The 23,492-nt window shown below is 35.9% G+C and overlaps 1 protein-coding gene across 1 annotated transcript in view; it reads right to left on the bottom strand.

Moving 5' to 3' along the window:
- Positions 1–17,781, bottom strand: part of bmf1 (BCL2 modifying factor 1) — a 46,521-nt gene extending 28,740 nt beyond the window's left edge. The window contains exon 1 of the mRNA XM_056476363.1: positions 17,699–17,781. The gene's annotated coding sequence lies outside the window, so the exon portion shown is untranslated. The remainder of the gene's footprint in view (positions 1–17,698) is intronic.
- Between the last annotated feature and the right edge of the window lie 5,711 nt (positions 17,782–23,492).

Genomic DNA, 23,492 nt, shown 5'->3' with positions numbered 1-23,492 from the left:
AGGAATATTGCGCTGTCACTTTAAGAGCAGTGCGGCTCTGATATGGTTTCACTTTCACATGTCTTTTGAGTCTCAACTTGTTTGTTTATTACACAATTGAGGGTTAATATGAATATTTACACAAATGTGCATTAGGCTTGTGCCGGTATTCGGTAATGCGATAAATCACGGTAATGAATATGCACGATATTGTTATCGCGGGCACTTCAAAATACCGTGAAAAATAATAGATCCGAATTTATATTCTTAGAACGCCCCTTAGCTTATTTTCCATCAACCGCTTGAAGAAACACTGCGTATATGCTGCGCAGAACTGATGCGCACTCTGATGTAAACAATCCCCGCATGTAGAAGCACTGTGTGCACACAGTGCGCACCGCCGCTGCCACCGCACTATAATCCTCACACGAAGAAGAAGCATGGCGAAAGGAGGAACGCTGCCGACAATTTATCCCCCTTCAAAAAGGGTAAAGTCAGAGGTTTGGAAATATTTTGGGTTCCAAAAAATGCAGAGGGATTGCTGATCGAAGACGGTTTCCCTTTGCACATTCACTTTGATATAATTGCTCAAGTTTACTTTTATATTGTGTATTGTTTTATTTATATTTATTTGTATTTAAATGTTTGAAGTACTTTTAGTAATTAAAAAGTTATTAAAGTTACTAAGTTGACGAAACTGAAGTTTTTTGTGTTTTTTTTACCTGTTTCTCTAGTAAAATTACAATATCGTGATAATACCGTATACCGTGATAAAAGCTCAATCAATTAATCGCAGCATGAAAATGTGATACCGGCACATGCCTAATGTGCATGTATTTGACTATTAAAGCGCTCACATTAAGATGCCGTTAGATGTGCATGTGTGCTCTGCTCGTCTCCGAGGCTAAGTGTGCGCACACACACACAGAAGCATGAGGTCTCGTTCACGCTTTTAAACATCAATGATTCGAATGTTCATCAATGAATGATGCGCATCCCCTGCTGCAAACGTTACATTACAGTACATGCTTTTAGTAATGTTCACGTGGAACTGAGCTTTGCAGAGCAACACATGTGTACATCAGGAAAGGGGGCGGTATATGATGCAATAATCGTTTATCTCCATTAATGCTTTATCATAATCGATAGAAGCCAAAATGGAAACCGGATTTTCAATTAATCGCGCAGCCCTAAATGACGGTGTACAATATATATCCGGTGTTTTCCCATGAATGGTTACTTAAGAGTCAAAGCCTTTATTAAAACATTATTAACAGTTTTTAAGCAAAATATAATTCAGACACAGGGGTTTCCCTCCCTGTTTACAAATAAACAGCTGCACAAAATCTTTGATAAATAAAACACAGTACAGGTTTTTCTCCTGCTTAAAACTGTAAGTTGCACAACATTTCAAACTCTAAATAAAATCTGTGATAAATAAATACAGCGCAGGGTTTTCTCCTGTTTAACACTATACACAGCTCCACTGTTCTGTTGTGCGAATAACAAAGTAAACAGAACCATAGAAAACACAGCCACATTGTCAGAGCAATAAGGGAACACACTTAAATAGTAACACAACTAAAAGTATTGTAGGATAGAAAAGAAGCACACTCAATGTAAATATGAAACACACAGTATTTTATATCACCATTACAGTGTTGTTATAAGTAATCCTGTACACCACAGTTGTGTGATTTACAGACGATTAAATCAGCTGTAAATGTTTTATAGTTACACATTTACATGTATTCATTCATTCATTTTCTCTTCGGCTTTATCCCTTTATTAATCTGGGGTCGCCACAGCGGAATGAACCGCCATTTACATGTATGTATTGTGCACAATAATTAAACAGTGCACATATCGAAGATATCTAAAGAGAAGTCTTTCACTCCATGTTAAAAACCCTGCACTTTTTCTTTTGTTTTGACTCAACTTGTTTGACTAAATATTGAATAAGGAGATGAAAGCGAATAGACTGTAGATATGAGGAGTAATGAAATAGTTTAGTAGAGTGCTGTGATGAAACGCTGCTCATTATAACAGAGCAGAACGCAGAGCTAAACGTGTGATGATGTAAATGTAAAGAAGAGAGCGTCCTGTAATAAATACTGAACTGATAATCAGTCAATATGAGCTGCTTTCACTTTGGAAATGCGCTATAAATTCAGCTCATTTTGGGGTTTTTAATTCTCTTGAACACATTCAGGTGCCGATTTGACAAGGCTTCTGTGTTTGTTCTTGCTGTCAATTGTGGAAGAAATGATCAATAAGTTTTCTGATAAACCGATGTGACAGCTGCAGGCGCTGTGTGACGTGTGTGCACGCGAGGAGGAGTCAGATTTGTCCGGGGAGTCAGATTTCAAACACCAGCACTGCAGGTTCCTCCATGTCGCATCAGTGATGGGTCGTTCTTGAATGATTCGTTCATTCTGAACAAATCTTTTGTTTGACTCAGGGAGTGAATCATTCATTTGCGCATGCGCTCATTTGTGCAAGTGGAGCTCGCGTGATACCTTGGAGTGGTCTGTTTCAGGCAGAATGCGCACGTGAGGCCTCAAACCATATCGATATGAAAGATATTGGATAATTGTTGTCGTGTTGGGGAATCATATCGATATATCCCCACAACTCGATATACCGCCCAGCCCTACTTGATTTCTGAAATATCAATACTTTTCAGGGGCGTTTATTTATTTTATTTCAAACACACACACACACACACACAAACATATACATAAACTCACACATTCACCCACTCACTCTCTTTCTCATACACACAGTCTCTCACACATTCCCATACAGTCATTACTCATCATCACACATAAACACACACTCGTTCATACTAGAGCTGCACGATTAATCGTATCACAATGTCAGCCTGTGCAGTTATATGATGGAAAATGCTGGAATCATATTGAATAAATCCTGACACAGTTTTCTGATTTCCATGATGCTAACAAAAATAAATAAATGGTTTAATATCGAGTTACTCATGCAGCTTGTTGCATGCTGACCCACACAGAAGGGTTTGTGCTGCTGGTGCTCCTCACCTGAACAGGTATTGAACATTTGCTTCTTTCACATCAGCAGAAATGAAGCTCACTGATCAACACAGCCCGTTTCCCTGCACACATCTCTGCTTATTAACTGACCACAGCCATCAGTTAAACGGCTTAACATGTCCTTTAAGTCACGTTAAACCTTTTTCTTTGACGTTATTTTTACGCTTGCTACATTAGGAAAAAAAATCTGAAAATAAGCATATATGAAACAATAACACAAAGCTATTCATTTTCCTTTGGCTTAGTTTATCAGGGGTCGCCACAGCGAAATGAACCGCCAACTATACCAGCATATGTTTTACAAAGCAGATGCCCTTCCAGTCCACTGGGAAACACCCATACACACTCATACACTACGGCTAATTTAGTTAATCAATTGCCCTATACCGCATGTGTTTGGACTGTGGGGGAAACCGGAGCACCCGGAGGAAACCCACGCCAACAGGGACTCAAACCAGCGACCTTCTTGCTGTGAGGTCAAAGTGCTAACCACTGAGCCACCGTGTCACCCTAAAGCTATACATGTTAGGGTTGGGTTTATAGATGATGCCAATAGCCATCACGATCCTCCGCCCGCCTCCTCGCAGGAGCAACCCGCTCAAGGAAAACACACTCTCAGGCCCCGTTTACACAAATACCTCATTTTTATGGTTTTCCAGCACCTAAACAACCTCAGTAAATTACATTTATTTATGCTGTATGTACTTTTTACATTTAAATCCAGTGTGCTGTTTTAAAAAACACAATATGGCATTTAAATTTAAATTGTTCAATACTTTGGAGCATAGATTTATTGGGATATTTCACCCAAAAATGGTTAAAAAAACTGTTCAGTTATTGGATGATGCATCTTTTTAAGTTAGGTCTCTTTCTAGGCAATGCAAGTTTATTTCTATAGCACATTTCACACACAGTGGCAATTCAAAGTGCTTTACATAAACAGGAGTAAAAGAAACAAGTATAAGAGAAATAAAAACAAATAATAAAAATGGTAAAAAAAAAAGCATAAAAACAGATAAAACATGTTATAAAAGAATGAAAAAGAAGAGAAAAACATAATAGTGCGATCTGTCGGACGTAGCACAGTGCTCATTCAGTAAAGGCACAGCTAAACAGATGTGTGTTCAGTCTTGATGTGAATGTGCCTAATGTTGGAGCACATCTGATCATTTCTGGAAACTGATTCCAGCAGCAGGGGGCGCTGTTAGTAGCTGAAAGCTGATTCACCCTGCTTTGACTGAACTCTTGGAGTTTCTAGTTTATTTGATCCTAAAGATCTGAGTGATCTGTTAGGTTTGTATTCAGTGAGCATATCTGTAATGTATTGAGCTCCTAGGCCATTTAGTGATTTATAGACCAGTAATAATACTTTAAAATCTATTCTGAATGTAACTGGGAGCCAGTGTAAAGACCTGTGGACAGGTGTGATGTGCTCTGATTTACTGGTTCTGGTCAGAATTCTGGCCGTAGCGTTCTGGATGAGCTGTAACTGTCTGACTGTCTTTTTGGGAAGGCCAGTGAGGAGGCCGTTACAGTAATCCACCCTGCTGCTGATAAAAGCATGAACAAGTTTCTCTAAGTCTTCACTAGTAACAAAGCATCTGATACCTGCAATGTTTTTGAGTTGATAGTAAGCTGATTTACTAACTGCTTTGACATGACTATTGAAACTCAGATCTGACTCCAGAGTCACACCAAGATTCTTGACCTTATTTTTTGTTGTTTGACCCCTAGAGCCAAGGTACGCATTCACCTTGAGAACCTCATAGCTGTTCCCAAACGCAATCACTTCAGTTTTCTTTTTACCTAAAGTTGTCATTTCAAAAATGAGCTTACAGTCAGATTGTGTTTGGGTGTAGTACCAAACTTTCATGACGTTCATGATATTTCATGAGCACTGCTATTTAAATACCAAATTAAATCCTTATGAGTCCGAGAATATTCTTGCTGCAAATTAATGAACTGTTCCTATGTCAACCGTTTTGAAAATCAGTCACCAAATATGGAAAACATAGCTTGTAAGCTTTCATCAGTTTTCCTTTTATTATTGTCAATATTGCTTTAGGTTAGGGCTAAGGTACTGTTGTAACTATATTCAAATTGCCCACCTATCAAACGGTGACAGTTATGGGGTAAAACTATTCCTGATGTCAAATTGGTCGACATCGCCAAACCCTAATACATATAAAATATTGTTATATTTAATTTAATAATTGCAAGTAGATGCAAATAAGTTTACATTAATGCAAATTGTTCATTTTGTGAAAGATATTTATTTTGAAACCATTTCTAGTTTTACAAATGCACATTTCAGCATTATTACTCATCTGTGTGTGGACTTTCCTTAAAAACCCATCAAGCTGACTCACGATATACCACTTATAATTTACGATGGCCGGGAAGTGCAAAACAACATTACAAAGTGTGAAACCCTTTTACAAAGCTCGAGACAAATTTACATTTGGAAAAACATTTTCCAAGGCACAATTATATAGGAAAAACAATTTTATCAAGGACGACACAAATTTACATTTTCATAGTCATCACCGGTGTGACATTGCGCCACGACATGGATTTTCTAATACCGTCAATACCGTAATAAATCAATTATGTGCCTTGAACGGCTGCATTTACATCAATAATAGCTAATTCTAAATAATAAGGCATTCAATTTTCTTCAAAAGTTCAGTTGTGGTCTGAATACATGTCCTTATATTACAGGGCTCGAAATTGCAACCATTTTGGTCGCATGACACCCGAAATGTAATCTATGAGCCCTCATAATATATTTGGGAGCATTTGTGTGTCTGAATATAATGGTTGTAGTGCAATCTGATTTGATTTTCTCTAAAAACTTGCTGAATCGCTCTACCCTGCTGCTGTATTGGTTCATATTAGCTGTCAGTCACTCAACGCTTCCCGCTGTCAGATAACAGGGAGCTTTTGTTACTGCAGGAAATGCAAACGGCTGAAGAGTGAAAAGTGCACAGGTTTGCAAACCTCACCTAAAGTTATAATAATAATAATAATGGCGCAGATGACAGCGATCATAACATGAGGTAAATGTTGATCCACCAGCTGAGATCAATCGAGTGTTTTCGGAGAAGGTGCCCGAATCTTGATGCGTTGCATTCACCGCGTGTTCAGCGCAAATGTCTGCTAAATATAAAATCTAACACTGTACACATCATCGCCAAAGAAACTCACCTTTACTAAGTTTACACTGAAACTACAGCTCATAACAAAGAGCGGAATTGCACCGGTGGTCATCATGAGAATCCTGCTCTGTCTGCTCATTGGTGCGGCTGACTCGCCTGCTTTATTCCACCAACACAGAGAAATGAAGATCAGCTCATAACGAGACTGAACATTTACAATGACCCAAACCAAAACTTTTAAAGAGTGATAGAAGTGAGACTTTCTTTTGTCTGTTCTTCCTTGAGATGTGTATTATTTTGCTATTGAAAGTAAGACCATGATATTATACCATCACCGTTCAAAAGATGAAAAATACAGTGATATTAATTTTAGGTCATATCGCCCACCCCTACCTTGACCACAGTCCATGTTCAGTCACCATAAACTTTATTTACGCCCTGTACTCCACGACATGAATTCACCGCGCTCACCAACAACACTTCTCCCCGTGTCACTCCCAGTGTGTGGCACATTCTGGGTCACTTCCGGTGTGTGGGACATTCCCTTTCCATAAGGAATCTGTAATTGTACATTTGTTTCGGGACTGGTAAAAGTATTTCGCGTCTTGTTCATTTATTTTTTCAAAATGTAAATTTGTCTGAAGCTTTGTAAAAGGGTTTCACACTTTGTAATGTTGTTTTGCACTTCCCGGCCAACGTATTTATTGCATATTTCAATGTTGGCTTCAATAATCTTGATATGAAAATTTTCCCAAATCGTGCAGCCCTAATTCATACAGTTATGCACTCTCTCTTAGGGCTGGGCGACATTGCAGCAAAAATAATAATAATAATAATAATAATAATAATAATAATAATAATAATAATAATAATAATAATAATAATAATAATAAATAAATAAATAAATAAATAAATAAATAAATGAAGTCAGCACAATAGCCTAGTGGTTAGCGCGCTGACATATGGTGCAGTAGCACTTCAGGGCGTCCCGAGTTCGAATCCCAGCTCGAGGACATTTCCCATCCCTACCCCCTGTCTCTCTCTCACTTCACTTCCTGTCTATAATACTGTCCCATCTACTTAATAAAGACAAATAGGCCAAAAATAAATCTTTAAAAAATAAAATAAAATAAAATAAAATAAATAAATATATAAATAAATAAAAGTTGCATATCATACAATATCATTAATTGTTGAATATTTCTTACCAATTCATTTAGGAACATTAAAGGTTGTGATCAGTACGAATAACGGATAAACCATAATCCGTTCCACCCCTAACACACACATATTCACTCATACACTCACTAAAACAAGCAAACACAAACAGTTGAAGCCAAATTTATTAGCCCTTCTGTGAATTTATTATTTTGCGCATAGACTTTCTTCAGTGTTTACTATAATATATTGTCATACATTCATATATTTTTAACATGACTTAAATCTTGATTTGAGATTTTGTCATTTCACCCACAGCCCTAATTCTGCTACTGAATTGAGTGTGTTTACTACAGCGTTCAGTGTCAAATCTGAAGTCAAACCACTGGCTAGATATGATTATGAGCATCAGAAATATTGGTCAACCACTGAACACAGTGCAAATACTCTCTTTTACACTCACACACACTTAAACAAATGACATCTTGGAGTAATAACGGGGTGTTTGGGCCCATCCAGCCGCCCGTTTATGGCCGCTTAACAGTGGGATAATTAGACTAACGATTAGTGTCGCTTGTGGCCACTGGCCGTACACTTTTAGATAAACAGCAGTGATGAAACCACACGCTCGGCTGCAGTTAGACCAACACTTTGCTATATTTAACACTGGATGAGGTTTGGCAAAGCAGAGGCAGAAATCGTCAGGCCTACACTTTCCATGTTCTGTGGCGAAGCTTTTGGGTTTCGTGAAAAAACTATGATTCAGAAAGTTAGGAGTCTCATTATGGTGAGATACTCAACATAAACAAAGCCACCATCACTGGTTTATCACTAGGTCATAGAGTGAGGGAAATAAGTATTGAACACATCATACTCTTTTCTGGGAATAATATCTCTAAAGGAGCTGTTGACATGGAACTTAAGCAGATTTTGGTAAAAAATAACAACAACAACAACAACACAGACATAAAAATAAAACAAAACAAAAATATCTGAAATAATTGTTATGTAATAACACTGGAATAACACATGGAGAGTGCTGAACTACTGAAATGTATTCAATGCTTTATATAAAAAGCTTTATTGGGGCTGGTAGCTTAAAGACGCCTCTCATGTGGAGTATGAAGTCTCATGCATTGCTCAGGTGTGAGTGTCTCACAGACTTCAAAAGAGTGTCCAAATCTTGATGCTTCTGTGGGTCTTGCCTGTCAAACCTGAGCTTTATTCTGTATTCTCTATTGAACAGGTGTCAAATCCAGATCCTGGAGGGCCACAGCTCTGCACAGTTTAGTTCCAACCCTAATTAAATACAGGGTTGGAAACTGTGTTGAAGCAGGGTTGGAAACTGTGCAGAGCTGCGGCCCTCCAGGACCTGGACTTGACACCTGTGCTCTATTGGATTAGAGTCAGGTGATTGGCTGGGCCATTCTACAGCTTGATTTTCTTTCTCTGAAAGCATCTGAGAGTCTCTTCGGCTGTGTTTTGAATCATTGTCTTGCTGAAATGTCCACCCTGGGTTCATCTTCATCCTCCTGCTAATGTAGATGTTGAACTGAAGCAGCTGATCTTCATTTACACTGAGGAACGGCAGAGGAGTGCTGAAGAACTACTGAGAGATTTCAGCTGCTGTCTGGGCGCTCACTGCCCAACTACACCTCCCTTTCTTCATCTGTTCAATACTTTTTTTTTTGTTTCATTTTATTTTATTGTACATAACTTAATTTGTAAACTAATTAGTTTTCTTTACAATGAAGACCATTTCTTTGGTTGTTACCAACATCTGCTAAAAATTTCAATGGCACCTTTAGAAATATGTTTTCTGAGAAATATTGTGATGTGTTCAGTCCTTATGTTATAAGTCACTGACACTCCAACACCATCATGTTCATCCATATTCTGTTCACTTTCATAACATGCATGTAGATAAAAATGTTGAGAAATATTACCATTAGAAACATAACAACCCCAATGAACCAGATATTTAGCCCAAAACCTAAATAATTCAAATATGACCAATCAGTTCAATTAAAAACATGAAAAAATCTAATCTCTTACTATTAAGCAGATATAATGAACTTATATAATGAATCAGCTTCCAGAAATGATCAGACGTGCTCCAACATTAGGTACACTCATCAAGACTGAACACACATCAGTTTAGCTGTGCCTTTACTGAATGAGCACTGTGCTACGTCCCACAGATCGCACTATTACGTCTTTCCCCTTTTTAATCCTTTAAAACCTGTTTAACACATTTTAATCTGTTTTATTATTTGTTGTTTTTATGTTTGTAAACTTGTTTCTTTTATTCTCATTTATGCAAAGCACTTTGAATTATCATTGTATATGAAATGTGCTACAGAAATAAACTTGCCTTGCCATAAATAAAAGAGCAAATATATTTACACGTAGCGGCCACTTTATTAGGTACACTAGTACTGGGTTGGGCCCCTGTTTGCCTTCAGAACTGCTTTAATCCTTGGTGGCAGAGATTCAACAAGCTACTGGAAATATTCCTCAGAGATTTTGCTCCATATTGACATGATAGCATCATGCAGTTGCTGCAGATTTGTCGGCTGCACATCCATGATGCCAATCTCCTGTTCCACCACATCCCAAAGGTGCTCTATTGGATTGAGATCTGGTGACTGTGGAGGCCATTTGAGTACAGTGAACTCATTGTCATGTTCAAGAAACCAGAGATGATTCACGCTTTATGACATGGTGCGTTATCCTGCTGGAATAAATAAATTTTCCAGTTCGCACACATCTATTTTTAGTTGCAAATGCAAGCGAAATGATCGCACTGTCGAGCCCTGTATTGTCCAGTTTTGGTGAGCCTGTGTGAATTGTAGCCTCAGTTTCCTGTTCTTAGCTGACAGGAGCGGCACCCGGTGTGGTCTTCTGCTGCTGTAGCCCATCCGCCTCAAGGTTGGACGTGTTGTGTGTTCAGAGATGCTCTTCTGCAGACCTCGGTTGTAACGAGTGCTTATTTGAGTTACTGTTGCCTTTCTATCAGCTGGAACCAGTCTGGCCATTCTCCTCTGACCTCTGGCATCAACAAGGCATTTGCACCCACAGAACTGCCGCTCACTGGAGATTTCCTCTTTGTCGGACCATTCTCTGTAAACCCTAGAGATGGTTGTGCATGAAAATCCCAGTAGATCAGCAGTTTCTGAAATACTCAGAGCAGCCCGTCTGGCACCAACAACCATGCCACGTTCAAAGTCACTTAAATCCCCTTTCTTCCCCATTCTGATGCTCGCTTTGACCTGCAGCAGATTGTCTTGACCATGTCTACATGCGTAAATGTATTGAGTTGCTGCTATGTGATTGGCTGATTAGACATTTGCGTTAACGAGCAGTTGGACAGGTGTACCTAATAAAGTGGCCGGTAAGTGTGTGTGTGTGTGTGTGTGTATAGATATATATATATATATATATATATATATATATATATATATATATATATATATATATATATATATATATATATATATATATATATATATATATATATATTTATAGATAATTAAGGACCCACCAATTAATAGCTTTCACGTGTAATCCAAAATGTAATTGTATTTCTTGATTCTGAAGTAGAAAGATGAGCCAGACTCTGCTTCATCAGATAGGGCTGCGGTCGCCTTCATTCACATATTCTTTAAAAAAAAACTAAAAAAGTTTCCAGTAAAGCCTTGCTGTCACTTATGAGTAATTACCCACAATTCTCTGAGCCAAACACAGCATCTTCTCATTAATAGGAAATGTTTATCACTCATCGGTGCGTGTGAACATCCTGTCGCGTGTGTTTGTGTTTATGAACAGAAACACGTGGCTCACCACAAACTACTGCATCTGCTTTCCTCAATGAGTGTAAAAAAATGACACAGCAAACAGCAGAGCAAGCTCGCTCTACCGTAGAGGACACACTCTCTCACATACACACACACACACACACACACACACACACACACACACACACACACACACACACACACACACAAACACCCCAACAAACAATAAACAAACTCGCTCCACAAGGTAAAAACTATTGGCTCTGGTGTACTTGAGGAAGCATTTGGTCCCCACAAAGTGATAATTACCAGGTGCATACACACACACACACACACACAGACAAACAAACATGTGCAGACACTATTACATACACACAACAAACGTTGACACAAATGCATACAGACAAACATGTGCACACACTCACCAACAAAACAAATGTGCACACACACACACACACACACACACACACACACAGAAACAAACATGTGCAGACACTCTCTATGACACACACAACAAACGTGCACACAAATGCATACAAACAAACATGTGCACACACACTCACCAACAAAACAAATGTGAGCACACACACACAGAAACAAACATGCAGACACTCTCTCACACACACACACACACACACACACACACCAAACAAATGTGCGCACACATACATAGAGACAAACACATGCACACACTTGCTTACTAACACACTCACCAACAAAAAAAATGTGCGCACACACACACACACACACACACGCACACACACACACACACACACACACACACACACACACACACACACACACACACACACAAACAAACTTTCTGTCTCACTCACACACCAATAAAACAAACGTGTACATACGCATCCAGACAAAACAAACATGTGCGCTCACACACACACACACACACACACGCACACACACACACACACACACACACACACACTCACTCACTCACTCACTCACTCACTCACTCACTCACTCACTCACTCACTCACTCTGCAGTCCATTCATAAACACAAGGTGGAATCGGTCCAAAATCCCTCCTGCTAACTCAACTCCATCTGACCCCTTCAGCAAACAATCCTCACACTAATCCTGCACACCTCCACACAGTTACCTCAGACAAACAGCATCTCCAGCCATAATCTTTAATCACTCTTCAATCATGTTAACAGCACAAAATAAAAGCAGTAATCACCTAATGATGTGTTATAACACCATCACAGCACATTCAGGTGCTTTACTCTTTACTCTTCAGGCGAATGTTGGCATCTTATTGTGCATACGGAGCTTTTTTTAAGATATCGCTTGATAATAGCAGGTTTGGCATGCTGTTCCAGGAGAGAACCCTGAGGGGGAACGAGATCAGGTAGTTCTCCAGAACTCCCCCTGGTAAAGGAGGAAAAGGGGGAGATTGGGTGGATGGGGGATTCTTCCAAAGTGAAGATAAGGGAGTAAAGCTGCGGTCACACCGGGCTTTGTGTGTGCGAAATTCTGTCATCGCTGTGAAAAGGGGCGGGATTAAACAAGATGATTAGACATTAAAAAAGCAAGCGATCGCTCCATGTGTTAAATTTCTGTCCAGAGAGGTCGTGTTTTGATCCTCGATTGGTCTCACGCAGTCAAGTGATGCGATTTCGCAGGTCAGAGTTCACCAAGCTTGAACTTTGCACCGCAGCGACATGCGAAACTTGACGCATGACCTTGCGTTTCCGGTCTGACGCATTCGCGTGCGTATGAATGGAAGTCTATGGGAGGAAAAGCCCAGTGTGACCGCAGCTTAATGCTAGTTGGGCTATATTCATGGCGAGTTTGGAATAACCCGATTGGCTTGCTAATGATTACAGATGAGACACCAGCCATGATCAATCATATCATGTGCTCCTCTCGAAATTAGTTTGTGAAACTTCACTTGTAGTGCACATTACTAGTTGCTTAAAAATGCAGAATGCACATAACAGGGCGATATGGCGTCAAATCTAAATCTCGATTAATTTACCATTTTAACTTGATTATAATTAATGAAGGATTATTTTATTGATTTATTTAGTTTTTTTTGTCCTCACTCATAATACACTGACAGCTTTTACACAGTAAATATGCTCGCATATTACAAGTGAGAGATTCCTGAACGAAGGGTGCATAACTTGCAATTCTGAGAGGAATAAACAAATATTACCCATATTTACTATTCTAACAAAATTTAGTTTATTAAGATTTTTTTCTCTAGATCTTGCTGCCTTAATTTTTTTAGTTCAGTCAACTTAACTTTTTTTAGTCATCTCAACTTAACATCAATCAAACTGACTAAAAATATTATATTGCATTAAAAGTTGCTGAAAACTGATTAACTTATTAATCACACAGACTCTTAAAGGGACAGGGGCGTTTTAAAACTCTAGTTAAATTAAGATAATGTTTTTAAACAGTGTGAGTTTGCTAGTTTGAGGTTATCTGTAAGCTAGTGTGCATCAAAATTCACGTTTAGAAGACATAAACCTGATATAAACATCCAAACCTTGCAGTTTTTTTCACTTTTTTGAGTTACTTCATACTTCAGTTTCTCATCAAGTCAAGATGATTTTAATTTTCATAAATAAATTAATTAAATTAAATATATTTTTATTTATGTATACCAAAATGCATTTATTTTTAATTAAAAATTGAAACTTTGAAAAAGTCTCTAATGTAAATTAATAATAAATATAATTACTTGCTGTTAGATCTCCTGCTGTAATTTCTCCTGCTGGTAAGATATTAATCCTAATGCTTATATGTACATTTTATTCATTTTAATTTGTTTACTAAGTCGGCTACAGTTCACTGTCTTCATTATGTTATCATTTATATTTTATTTTACTTTATTTAAATTTTTCTGATGTTTTTAATTATTATTATTATTATTATCTCTTGTTTTTCCATTTATTCTAATGATTGTTTTACACACAACACTGATAAATCATTATAAAAAATAAGGCAGAGGAAAATAATTATTTTTGAAGCAAACATGCACATTCATCTTACAGTGGTATAATGTTTAGTTAGCACTTTTATTCTAAATACATGCTAAATAAAAATCTAGAAATAAAAAGTACAATTAATTATTAAACCAACAAACAGTTATGCAAGGTTCAAATAAAATGTATATTAAAAACAATTACAAACAAGGCATAAATGTAATGTCCTTCTCTAGTTATTAAAAATAAAAAATATGACGCATGACCAGAGTAAAGGGTGCAATATTATTTTAATATTATATATAAAATATTATGTTAATATGAATAAAAATAATATTAGTTGTAAATAAAAATTAATAATTATAATAATAATTATAATCATCACAATAGAACAAAAAAATGTAGGTTGTGAAATTAAAATATGTCATCCATTCATTATGATCAAGTATTGGAGGAATCTTGTTTCACACTGAATAAAATAGTATAAAATAAAATAATTTAATAAAAAAACAATAAATAAAATAAAAAATTAATTAATAAAAATACATTTAATTAGAAAAGAAAAAGAAAAGAGATTGTATTTAATTTAATTCTGTTCTGTGAATTTTATTTTACTTTATTTAAATTTTTCTGATGTTTTTAAGTATTATTATTATTATTATTATCTCTTGATGTTTTTCCATTTATTCTAATAAAGTGAGAGATTTCTGAACGAAGGGTGCATTACTTGCTTTTAAAATAGCTGAAGGAAACACACACTATCTACTATCTATGCTTATTCATTGATCATCAACGCTGAACAACTGAAATTAACACACACACTGCCTAAAACCAACTGTTTTATGAAAAAGTGAAAATAAATAGCACTTTTGAAAACAAAATCGAATTATTTTCAATGTTTTTCAAATTAAAAGTCTCCTGTTAACAATATGTTAAACAGTGCATTTCTTGCATCTTCTGTAAACGAATATTTTAATGTAAATAATTTGAATGTATTGGAAAATTTGGCGTCTCGGGCATCTCTGGTGCAGCTTTCAATCATCGTCGATGTAGTGCAAAGTGAAGCTCAAGAATGGGTCCGTCGTCCTACTTGACCAGAGATCAGATGTGGGTGCAAAGTGGCAGCAGAAGCATTAATAAAGGCTTAACAGAGCGGGGTCACGTGACTCCACATGCAGTAGGGAAAGTAATTGACAAAAAATTGACCTGAAAAAAACTAATTTGATTGATTACAGGTTCCGAATGTCGATTTGATTACTTTTCGATTAATTGACCAGCCCTAGCACATAATGTTTTTATTTAAAGTAAAAAAAAGTGTGTTGTCTACTGAGTCTCCTTTGTAGTGTACTTTACTGCAAGCTGCTTAAAAATGCACACCGAATGCATAAAGCACATAATCCCAAATGCACAAAATGCGTATTTTTTATTAAAGAAAAAAAATTGTAGGGTGGCTCGGTGGCTCAGTGGTTAGCACTCACAGCAAGAAGGTCACTGGTTTGAGTCCCAGCTGAGCCAGTTGGCATTTCTGTGTGGAGTTTGTTTGTTGTGTGTATATGTGTGTGTGTGTGTGTGTGTGTGTGTGTGTGTGTGTGTGTGTGTGTGTGTGTGTGTGTGTGTGTGTGTGGGTGGGTGTTTCCCAGTACTGGGTTGCAGCTGGAAGGGCATCCGCAGTTTAAAACATATGCTGGATAAGTTGGCGGTTCATTCCACTGTGGCGACCTCTGATAAATCAGAGACTAAGCCAAAGGAAAATGAATGAATTCATAAAAAAATTGCGTTGCATATTGATTTCTTTGCAGTGTTCTTTAAAATGCTGTTTTGTAATTTGCTTTAAATTAGACACTAAATGCACAATTGTTATTACACCAGATGTTTTTACGTAAAGTTAAAATATGTGTGTGGCATGCATACCGAGTTTCCTTTGTACACTCTCAGATATAAAGGTACAAGAGCTGTCACTGGGGTGGTACCTTCTCAAAAGCTACACATTTGAACCTAAAGAGAAATTGTAATACCTCAAGGGTACATATTAGTACCTAAAAAATACAAAAGTGTACCTTTTAAAAATTTAGGTATAAATATATGCTCTAGAGGTACCAATACGGACCCTTTAAGTACAAATGTGGATCTTTTGAAAAGGTACCACCCCAGTGACAACTCTTGTACCTGTATTTCTGAGAGTGTAGTGTACTTTACAATAGTGTATTGCAAGTTGCTTATAAATGAATCCTAAAATTGCTAAAAAAAAAATGTAAAAAATGTAAACATTTAAGTATAAAAATCATGTATTTACAATAGAGTATGACTTTTTTTAGAAGAGCAATCAAACTTGGCCAATAAACTTCAAGCTGGCGTCGTCTTAACAGCGGCTGTGATAGTGGAGTGATTTGCTGTCGGTGACTGACGCCTACACTGAGCTTCTGTAGCACTACTGACCCACTGAGGAGGAAACACACACAGACAGACAGTCTCTCTCTTGCTCTCTTTCTCTATCACACACACCTATTCTCTCTCTATCACTTTCACACACAATCTCTCTCTCTCTCTCTCTGTTTTGCTCTCTTTCTGCCTGTGTCTCTCTTACACACACACATACATACACAGTCACTCACTTGCTCTCTTTCTCTCACACACACACATGCAAAAAAAAAAACCACTTAGACTTCCAGCACATCCCTCAACAGCATGACATTACCGAGAACAAACTAAAGTCCACCAGAAACAACCACTATACACCTATAACCAATGTTAAAACATTCAATTCTATTCTCAATTCATGTTTATTTCATTACTTCCAAAGCAGTTTTCCACAAAGGAGCACGTTATTACATTACAATCAAAATCAGAACTGTGTAGTGTGTTGGGTAAGAAAGTAAATCGATGGACACTATATAGTTAACCTGCAATTATACTATAAAGTGTAAATCAAAAGGTGATGACTATGTATATTTATATAATACATTTTTAATGAAGTGAAGTTCCGTGCAGATCATTATAGCTTCCTTGTATTCAGACATTTAGATATCTTAATAGCTTTACAGTAGTTCAGCAACACCACCATGTCATTATGACACTGTTATCTTATCATGAAGTCAGTTCAATTACATCTAATAGCACTACAACTCTGACAGAGCGCCGGTGGAGTGTTTACAACACTCGTCTCCAGCACCAACTTAGACAGTCAATGTTAGTAATCATCAGTATCTCTGAGATTTGTTCTTCTGAATGTTTAAAACATGATTAGGCCTCATAATGTTACTTAAACTATGTCAACAGTGCTGTTGTCTATTTAGGGTGCTCACTAGGGTTTGAGACGCCGCCGATAAGCCGGTTAACAAAGCAACAACTTCAGTGATTTTATGACTAAATTACGCTTAGTTAATGTAGGACACTCCACATAAACGACAGATTGTATATAATTCTGCACAATAACACAAAACTGACTACACAAATACGTCTTATATTACTGTATTTTCACTCGGAGTGATCATAATAATCAAAATAACACGGTGTTAGCATCGCTATTCCTTTTTAACAGCTGTATTTCAAGCATCAGGCAGTGAGTAACTCCCTCTTACCGTTGTGGTTGTCTGTTGTCCAGCTCAGGTGATCGTTTTTCGTTAAAATAGTCTCGTAAATGTGAGAAATATCGGCGTGTCGTTCGCTCCTCGACCGCTCACTTCATTCTGTTTCGGTGCAGCGCGCGCGCTCGTGTTCCAGAGGCGCGGCCCCGCCCCGCGTGACGCCACTCGCTGTGAGTAAACACCTACAGTCTATGGTAAACACACACACATACACGCGCGCACAGACTCTTAAAGGGACAGGGGCGTTTTAAAACTAGTTAAATTAAGATAATGTTTTTAGATAGTGTGAGTTCGCTAGTTTTGAGGTTATCTGTAAGCTAGTGTGCATCAAAATTCACATTTAGAAGACAATGTATATTAATAATAAATATAATTACTTGCTGTTAGATCTCCTGCTGTAATTTCTCCTGCTGGTAAGGTATTAATATTAAATCCTAATGTTTATATGTACATTTTATTCATTTTAATTTGTTTACAAAGTCGGCTACTGTTCACTGTCTTCATTATGTTATAATTAATTTTTTATTTGACTTTATTTACATTTTTCTAATGTTTTTAATTATTATTATTATTATTATTATTATTATTTATTATTATTAATTATTATTAATAAATTTATTAAAAATTTTATTTATTATTTATTTATTTATTTATGATTATAAATTTATTAAAAAATAAATTAATTATTATTATTATTATTATTATTATTATTATTATCATTATTATTATTATCTCTTGATGTTTTTCCATTTATTCTAATGATTGTTTTACACACAACACTGACCAATCATTATAAAAAATAAGGCAGAGGAAAATAATTATTTTTGAAGCAAACATGCACATTCATCTTACAGTGGTATAATGTTTAGTTAGCACTTTTATTCTATATACATGCTAAATAAAAATCTAGAAATAAAAAGTACAATTAATTATTAAACCAACAAACAGTTATGCAAGGTTAAAATAAAATTTATATTAAAAACAATTACAAACAAGGCATAAATGTAATGTCCTTCTCTAGTTATTAAAAATAAAAAATATGACGCATGACCAGAGTAAAGGGTGCAATATTATTTTAATATTATATATAAAATATTATGTTAATATTAATAAAAAATAATATTAGTTGTAATTAAAAAATTTATAATTATAATAATAATTATAATCATCACAATAGAACAAAAAAATGTAAGTTGTGAAATTAAAATGTGTCATCCATTCATTATGATCAAGTATTGGAGGAATCTTGTTTCACACTGAATAAAATAGTATAAAACAAAATAATTTAATAAAAAAACAACAAATAAAATGAAAAATAAATTAATAAAAATACATTTAATTAGAAAAGAAAAAGAGAAGAAATTGTATTTAATTTAATTAAATAAAAAACAACAAATTAAAAAAATGAATTTAATAAAAACAATAAAATAAAATAAATTTAGTTTAGTTTAATTTAATTTAATTTAATAAAAAATAATAAATAAAATAATAATTAAATTAAATTAAAATTAATTAATAAAATTACATTTAATTTAAAAATGAAATAATATAAAATAAAATACATTTACAATATAAATTAATTTTATAAAAAAACTATAAATAAAATAAAAAATTAATTAATAAAATTACATTTAATTAAAAAAGAAATTTAATTTAATTTAATAAAAAACAAATACAATAAAATAAAATTAATTTAATTAAGAAAACAATAAATAAAATAAAAATTAATTTATAAAATTATGTTTAATTGAAAAAAAAATGTAATTTCATAAAAAACAACAAATAAAATAAAATTGATTTAATTTAGTTAAAAACAATAAATGAAATAAGAATTAAATAAAAAAATTTATTAAAATAAACTATTAAAGTTAAATTTAACTTAAAAATAAAATTAAATTAAATTAAATCAAATAAATTGTAATAAATTAAAAATAAAATAATAAAAATAATAAATTTAAATAAATTGAATAAACGAATTAATTAAACAAACAAAAAATTTAATTAAATTAAGGGCGACATGGTGGCGCAGTGGGTAGTGCTTTCGCCTCACAGCAAGAAGGTCGCTGCTTCGAGCCTCGGCTGATTCAGTTGGTGTTTCTGTGTGGAGTTTGCATGTTCTCCCTCTGTTGGCGGGGGTTTCCTCCTGGTGCTCCGGTTTCCCCCACAGTCCAAACACATGCGGTACAGGTGAATTGGGCAAGCTAAAATTGTCCGTAGTGTATGAGTGTGTGAATGAAAGTGTATGGATTTCCCAGTGATGGGTTGCAGTTGGAAGGGCATTCGCTGCGTAAAACATATGCTGGATAAGTTGGTGGTTCATTCCGCTGTGGCGACCCCTGAATAATAAACAGACTTAGCCGAAAAAAAAATGAATGAAATTATTAAAATTACATTTAGTTAAAATAATTAAATAATAAATTAAAATAAACACACAGTGTCTACATGCTTGCTTTATTAGCTGAATTACTACACATTAATAAACATAGACAACATCCTTCTCTAGACATCTCCAAACATCATGTGTAAATAATAACTAATCATGCAAATATTCCACAACTCAACTAGTGTGTTATTCCGATTAGCAAGTGAATAATCTGGAGTAAACTGGAGTTTTGCATAACTGAGCATCTGACACACAGGTGTAATTTTAGACGAGCGGTGTTAAAACACACACTTAAGTCTCGTCATTGTGAGTTTGAGTTCACCAGAGTGTCCTGCTGAGCTTTTATGTGCGTCTCTATTGTCATGCATTTCTCACAAATGGCCCGTTTAATTGCTTTTCTGACATTAGAAGCTTGCACAACCTCTATTCACAACACCGTAAAGCCCTTTACTGTACACCGTGTGAAGAGCAAAGTTATTAGTGTTTTGCTTTTAATTTGCTAAGTAGTATTTATTTTGACACTATTTTAAAGATTGCTGTTTTAGTTTTCTGTATTTTGTGCTTCATGTTTTTATTTTTCCTCATTTATTTCTGTTTTTGAGTTGCATTATGGGATCTTGATCTTTCTTCTAACACCTTTTAACATTGTAAAGTGTGTAAAGTGTGTTTTCTACACATGTGTAATAGTGTGCAGTGCTGTATTGTGTGTGTTCGTGTTGTATATTACACTACAGAAACCTTGTCATAAACTGCAGCACATTTTCTGTTATTCTACACACTTATTTCTCTACATATTATCTCATATACATTATATTATTATTTCAAACCCTTAAAAATGCCAATAAAAGTCACTATGTTAAACTGTAGAGTTGTATTTTCAGGGCATCCTCTGCGTAAAACATATGCTGGATAAGTTGGCGGTTCATTCCGCTGTTGCGACCCCTGATTAATAAAGGGATTAAGCCGAAAAGAAAATGAATGAATGAAATTAATTATAAAAAAATAAAACATTTAAAACAATTGGCTTTTTACATTTCTTTTTTTATTTTTTAAGTTTTTTTAATATATATATTTAATTAATTTCCATTTATTTTAATGTATTTTTAATCAGTCTTTCCAGGATTTTGCAGGAACACATTAAAAAATTAAATACCTGCAGCCTAAAATGACATTTTCTCACTAAAATGATTTTGTGACGTCTTTTCTCAAAATGTAGAGCATCATATCCTTCAATTCTTGTGTTTTGCTGTAATAATAACCTGATAAATAAGGGACTACGCCGAAGGAAAATTAATAAATGAATGAATGAACAAGCAAAATAATCTGCCAGTGGTGTAAAGAAAATAATCTGGTGTCAAAAGGAACAACTAGATTATTTCATTCCCCCATTGGCAGATTATTTAGCTTGTTTTAATGGAAAAACTCACTTAAATTTGACTCATTACGTCTGAAAACAAGATTACATTTATTGCTTGTCTAGAAAATGCCTCTCGATTTAACAATTGTTGAATATTTGGACTAAAAACAAGACGAAAACTCTAAGCACGCTGTAAAAACACATCTGTTAGCGAACAGTTTGTGTGTTTTGTGTTTATTTGCGGTGGTGAATTGCATTATGTTGATCTCTGCTCTGTCCACTTCTGATGATGAAAATTCAACTCTACAGTTTAACACAGTGACTTTTACTGACATTTTAGTAATAATATAATGTATAACAGATAATATGTAGAGAAATAAGTGTGTAGATCAACAGAAAATGTGCTGCAGTTTATGACAAGGTTTCTGTAGTGTAATATACAACAGCAACACACACAATATAGCACTGCACACTATTACACATGTGCAGAAAACACACTTCTACACACTTTACAAGGTTAAAAGGTGTTAGAAGAAAGATCAAGATCCCATAATGCAACTCAAACATAAAAACATGAATCACAGAATACTGAAAACTGCTAATTTACTGATATATGTATTGTCTACCGTGTAAGAGAAGCATTTACTGCAGTGTAGTTTTCGCTTAAGATAACCTCGGTGACACATGCTGGAGGCAGCGTTATAATGCGGGCTGTCCCTTTAAGACTTTAAGAGCGATAGGTCATGTGACAGCTGTGCTGGCCAACCGGAGCGTTTGTTTTGGTCTGGTCTGCTGCGCTGTATTGAAACACGTGGAAGGGAAATCCCCTTTACGGAAGCGTTCTTGGTTTGTCAAAACAATTTTAGACTTTTTGACTACACATCAGCAGGTTTACACAGAAACACACACTGCACTTCTGCTCAGGGCTTTCTCTCTCTCTCTCTCTCACACACACACACACACACACACACGCGCACGTTCTGACGTCTCTGCGTAAATGCGCCACTAGTTGTCCTGAGCTCAGCGTGAATGTCAGATCATCTGTCGGGAAATCTGCTGATCACACTGAAGGAATCATTTAGATTTGATCTTTGTGTATCAGGAACATGTCAACTGTTATACTGTGTGTTTACTGCAGTGCTTCATGTTTCAGTACGAGGATTGTATTTACTGTTGCAGACACACACACACACACACATATACCCACACATTGCCTCATACTTATGTGCACGTAATATGCACACAAAACACACACACACACACACACACACACACACGCACACACACACACATTAACTCATACATTCAAACACACACACACGTTTACAAACAGAGAGATGTGTGTGGAGAGAGCACGCACGCACACCCACACACACACATTCACTTATATTCACGTACATAAACACTCCCACCCATTCGCTAACCCATTCCAACACACACAAACAATAACACATGTGCACATAACACACATTTACTCAGGCACACACACATTTGCTCATACATTCAAACACACGCATTTACACGCAAAGAGAGATAGACAAACGCAGGGGCGTAGTGGACATTTAAAAAGTGTGTGTGTGTCGGGGGTGGGGGGAGGGGGACAGCTGTATGAAATCCAAAAGTTTACATGCTTAATTACCTGTTTCTAAATAGTCTGTCTCTAAAAGTGAGGGGGACATATCCCCCCCGTCTGCTACGCCTCATAGGCTACGTTCACACTGCAGCCAAATGTGGCCCGAATCTGATCGTTCCCACTGCAGCGACATACGAAACTTAACGCATGACCCTGTGTTTCCGGTCTGACGCATTTGCGAGCGTGTGAATGGAAGTCTATAGGAGGAAAAGCCCAGTGTGAACGCAGCTTTACTCTGCAAATGGTGATAAACAACTCTGCCTTCATAGTTCAGTCTGCGGCTGCTCATTAACCCTTGATGAGTTCACTACACCGTCCGGTGGTCAGAGCGCCACGCGACGCGATGGTCATAAATCACAAATGATCAGTGTTTTCAATCACAAGAGACTTTTTTTAGGTCTCAAATGCTGAAATG

The sequence above is a fragment of the Danio aesculapii genome, chromosome 17, assembly GCF_903798145.1.
Source record: "Danio aesculapii chromosome 17, fDanAes4.1, whole genome shotgun sequence".
Lineage (NCBI taxonomy): Eukaryota > Metazoa > Chordata > Actinopteri > Cypriniformes > Danionidae > Danio > Danio aesculapii.
The sequence above is the reverse complement of the archived record's forward strand: the minus strand, read 5'-3'. Positions and strand labels throughout refer to the sequence as shown.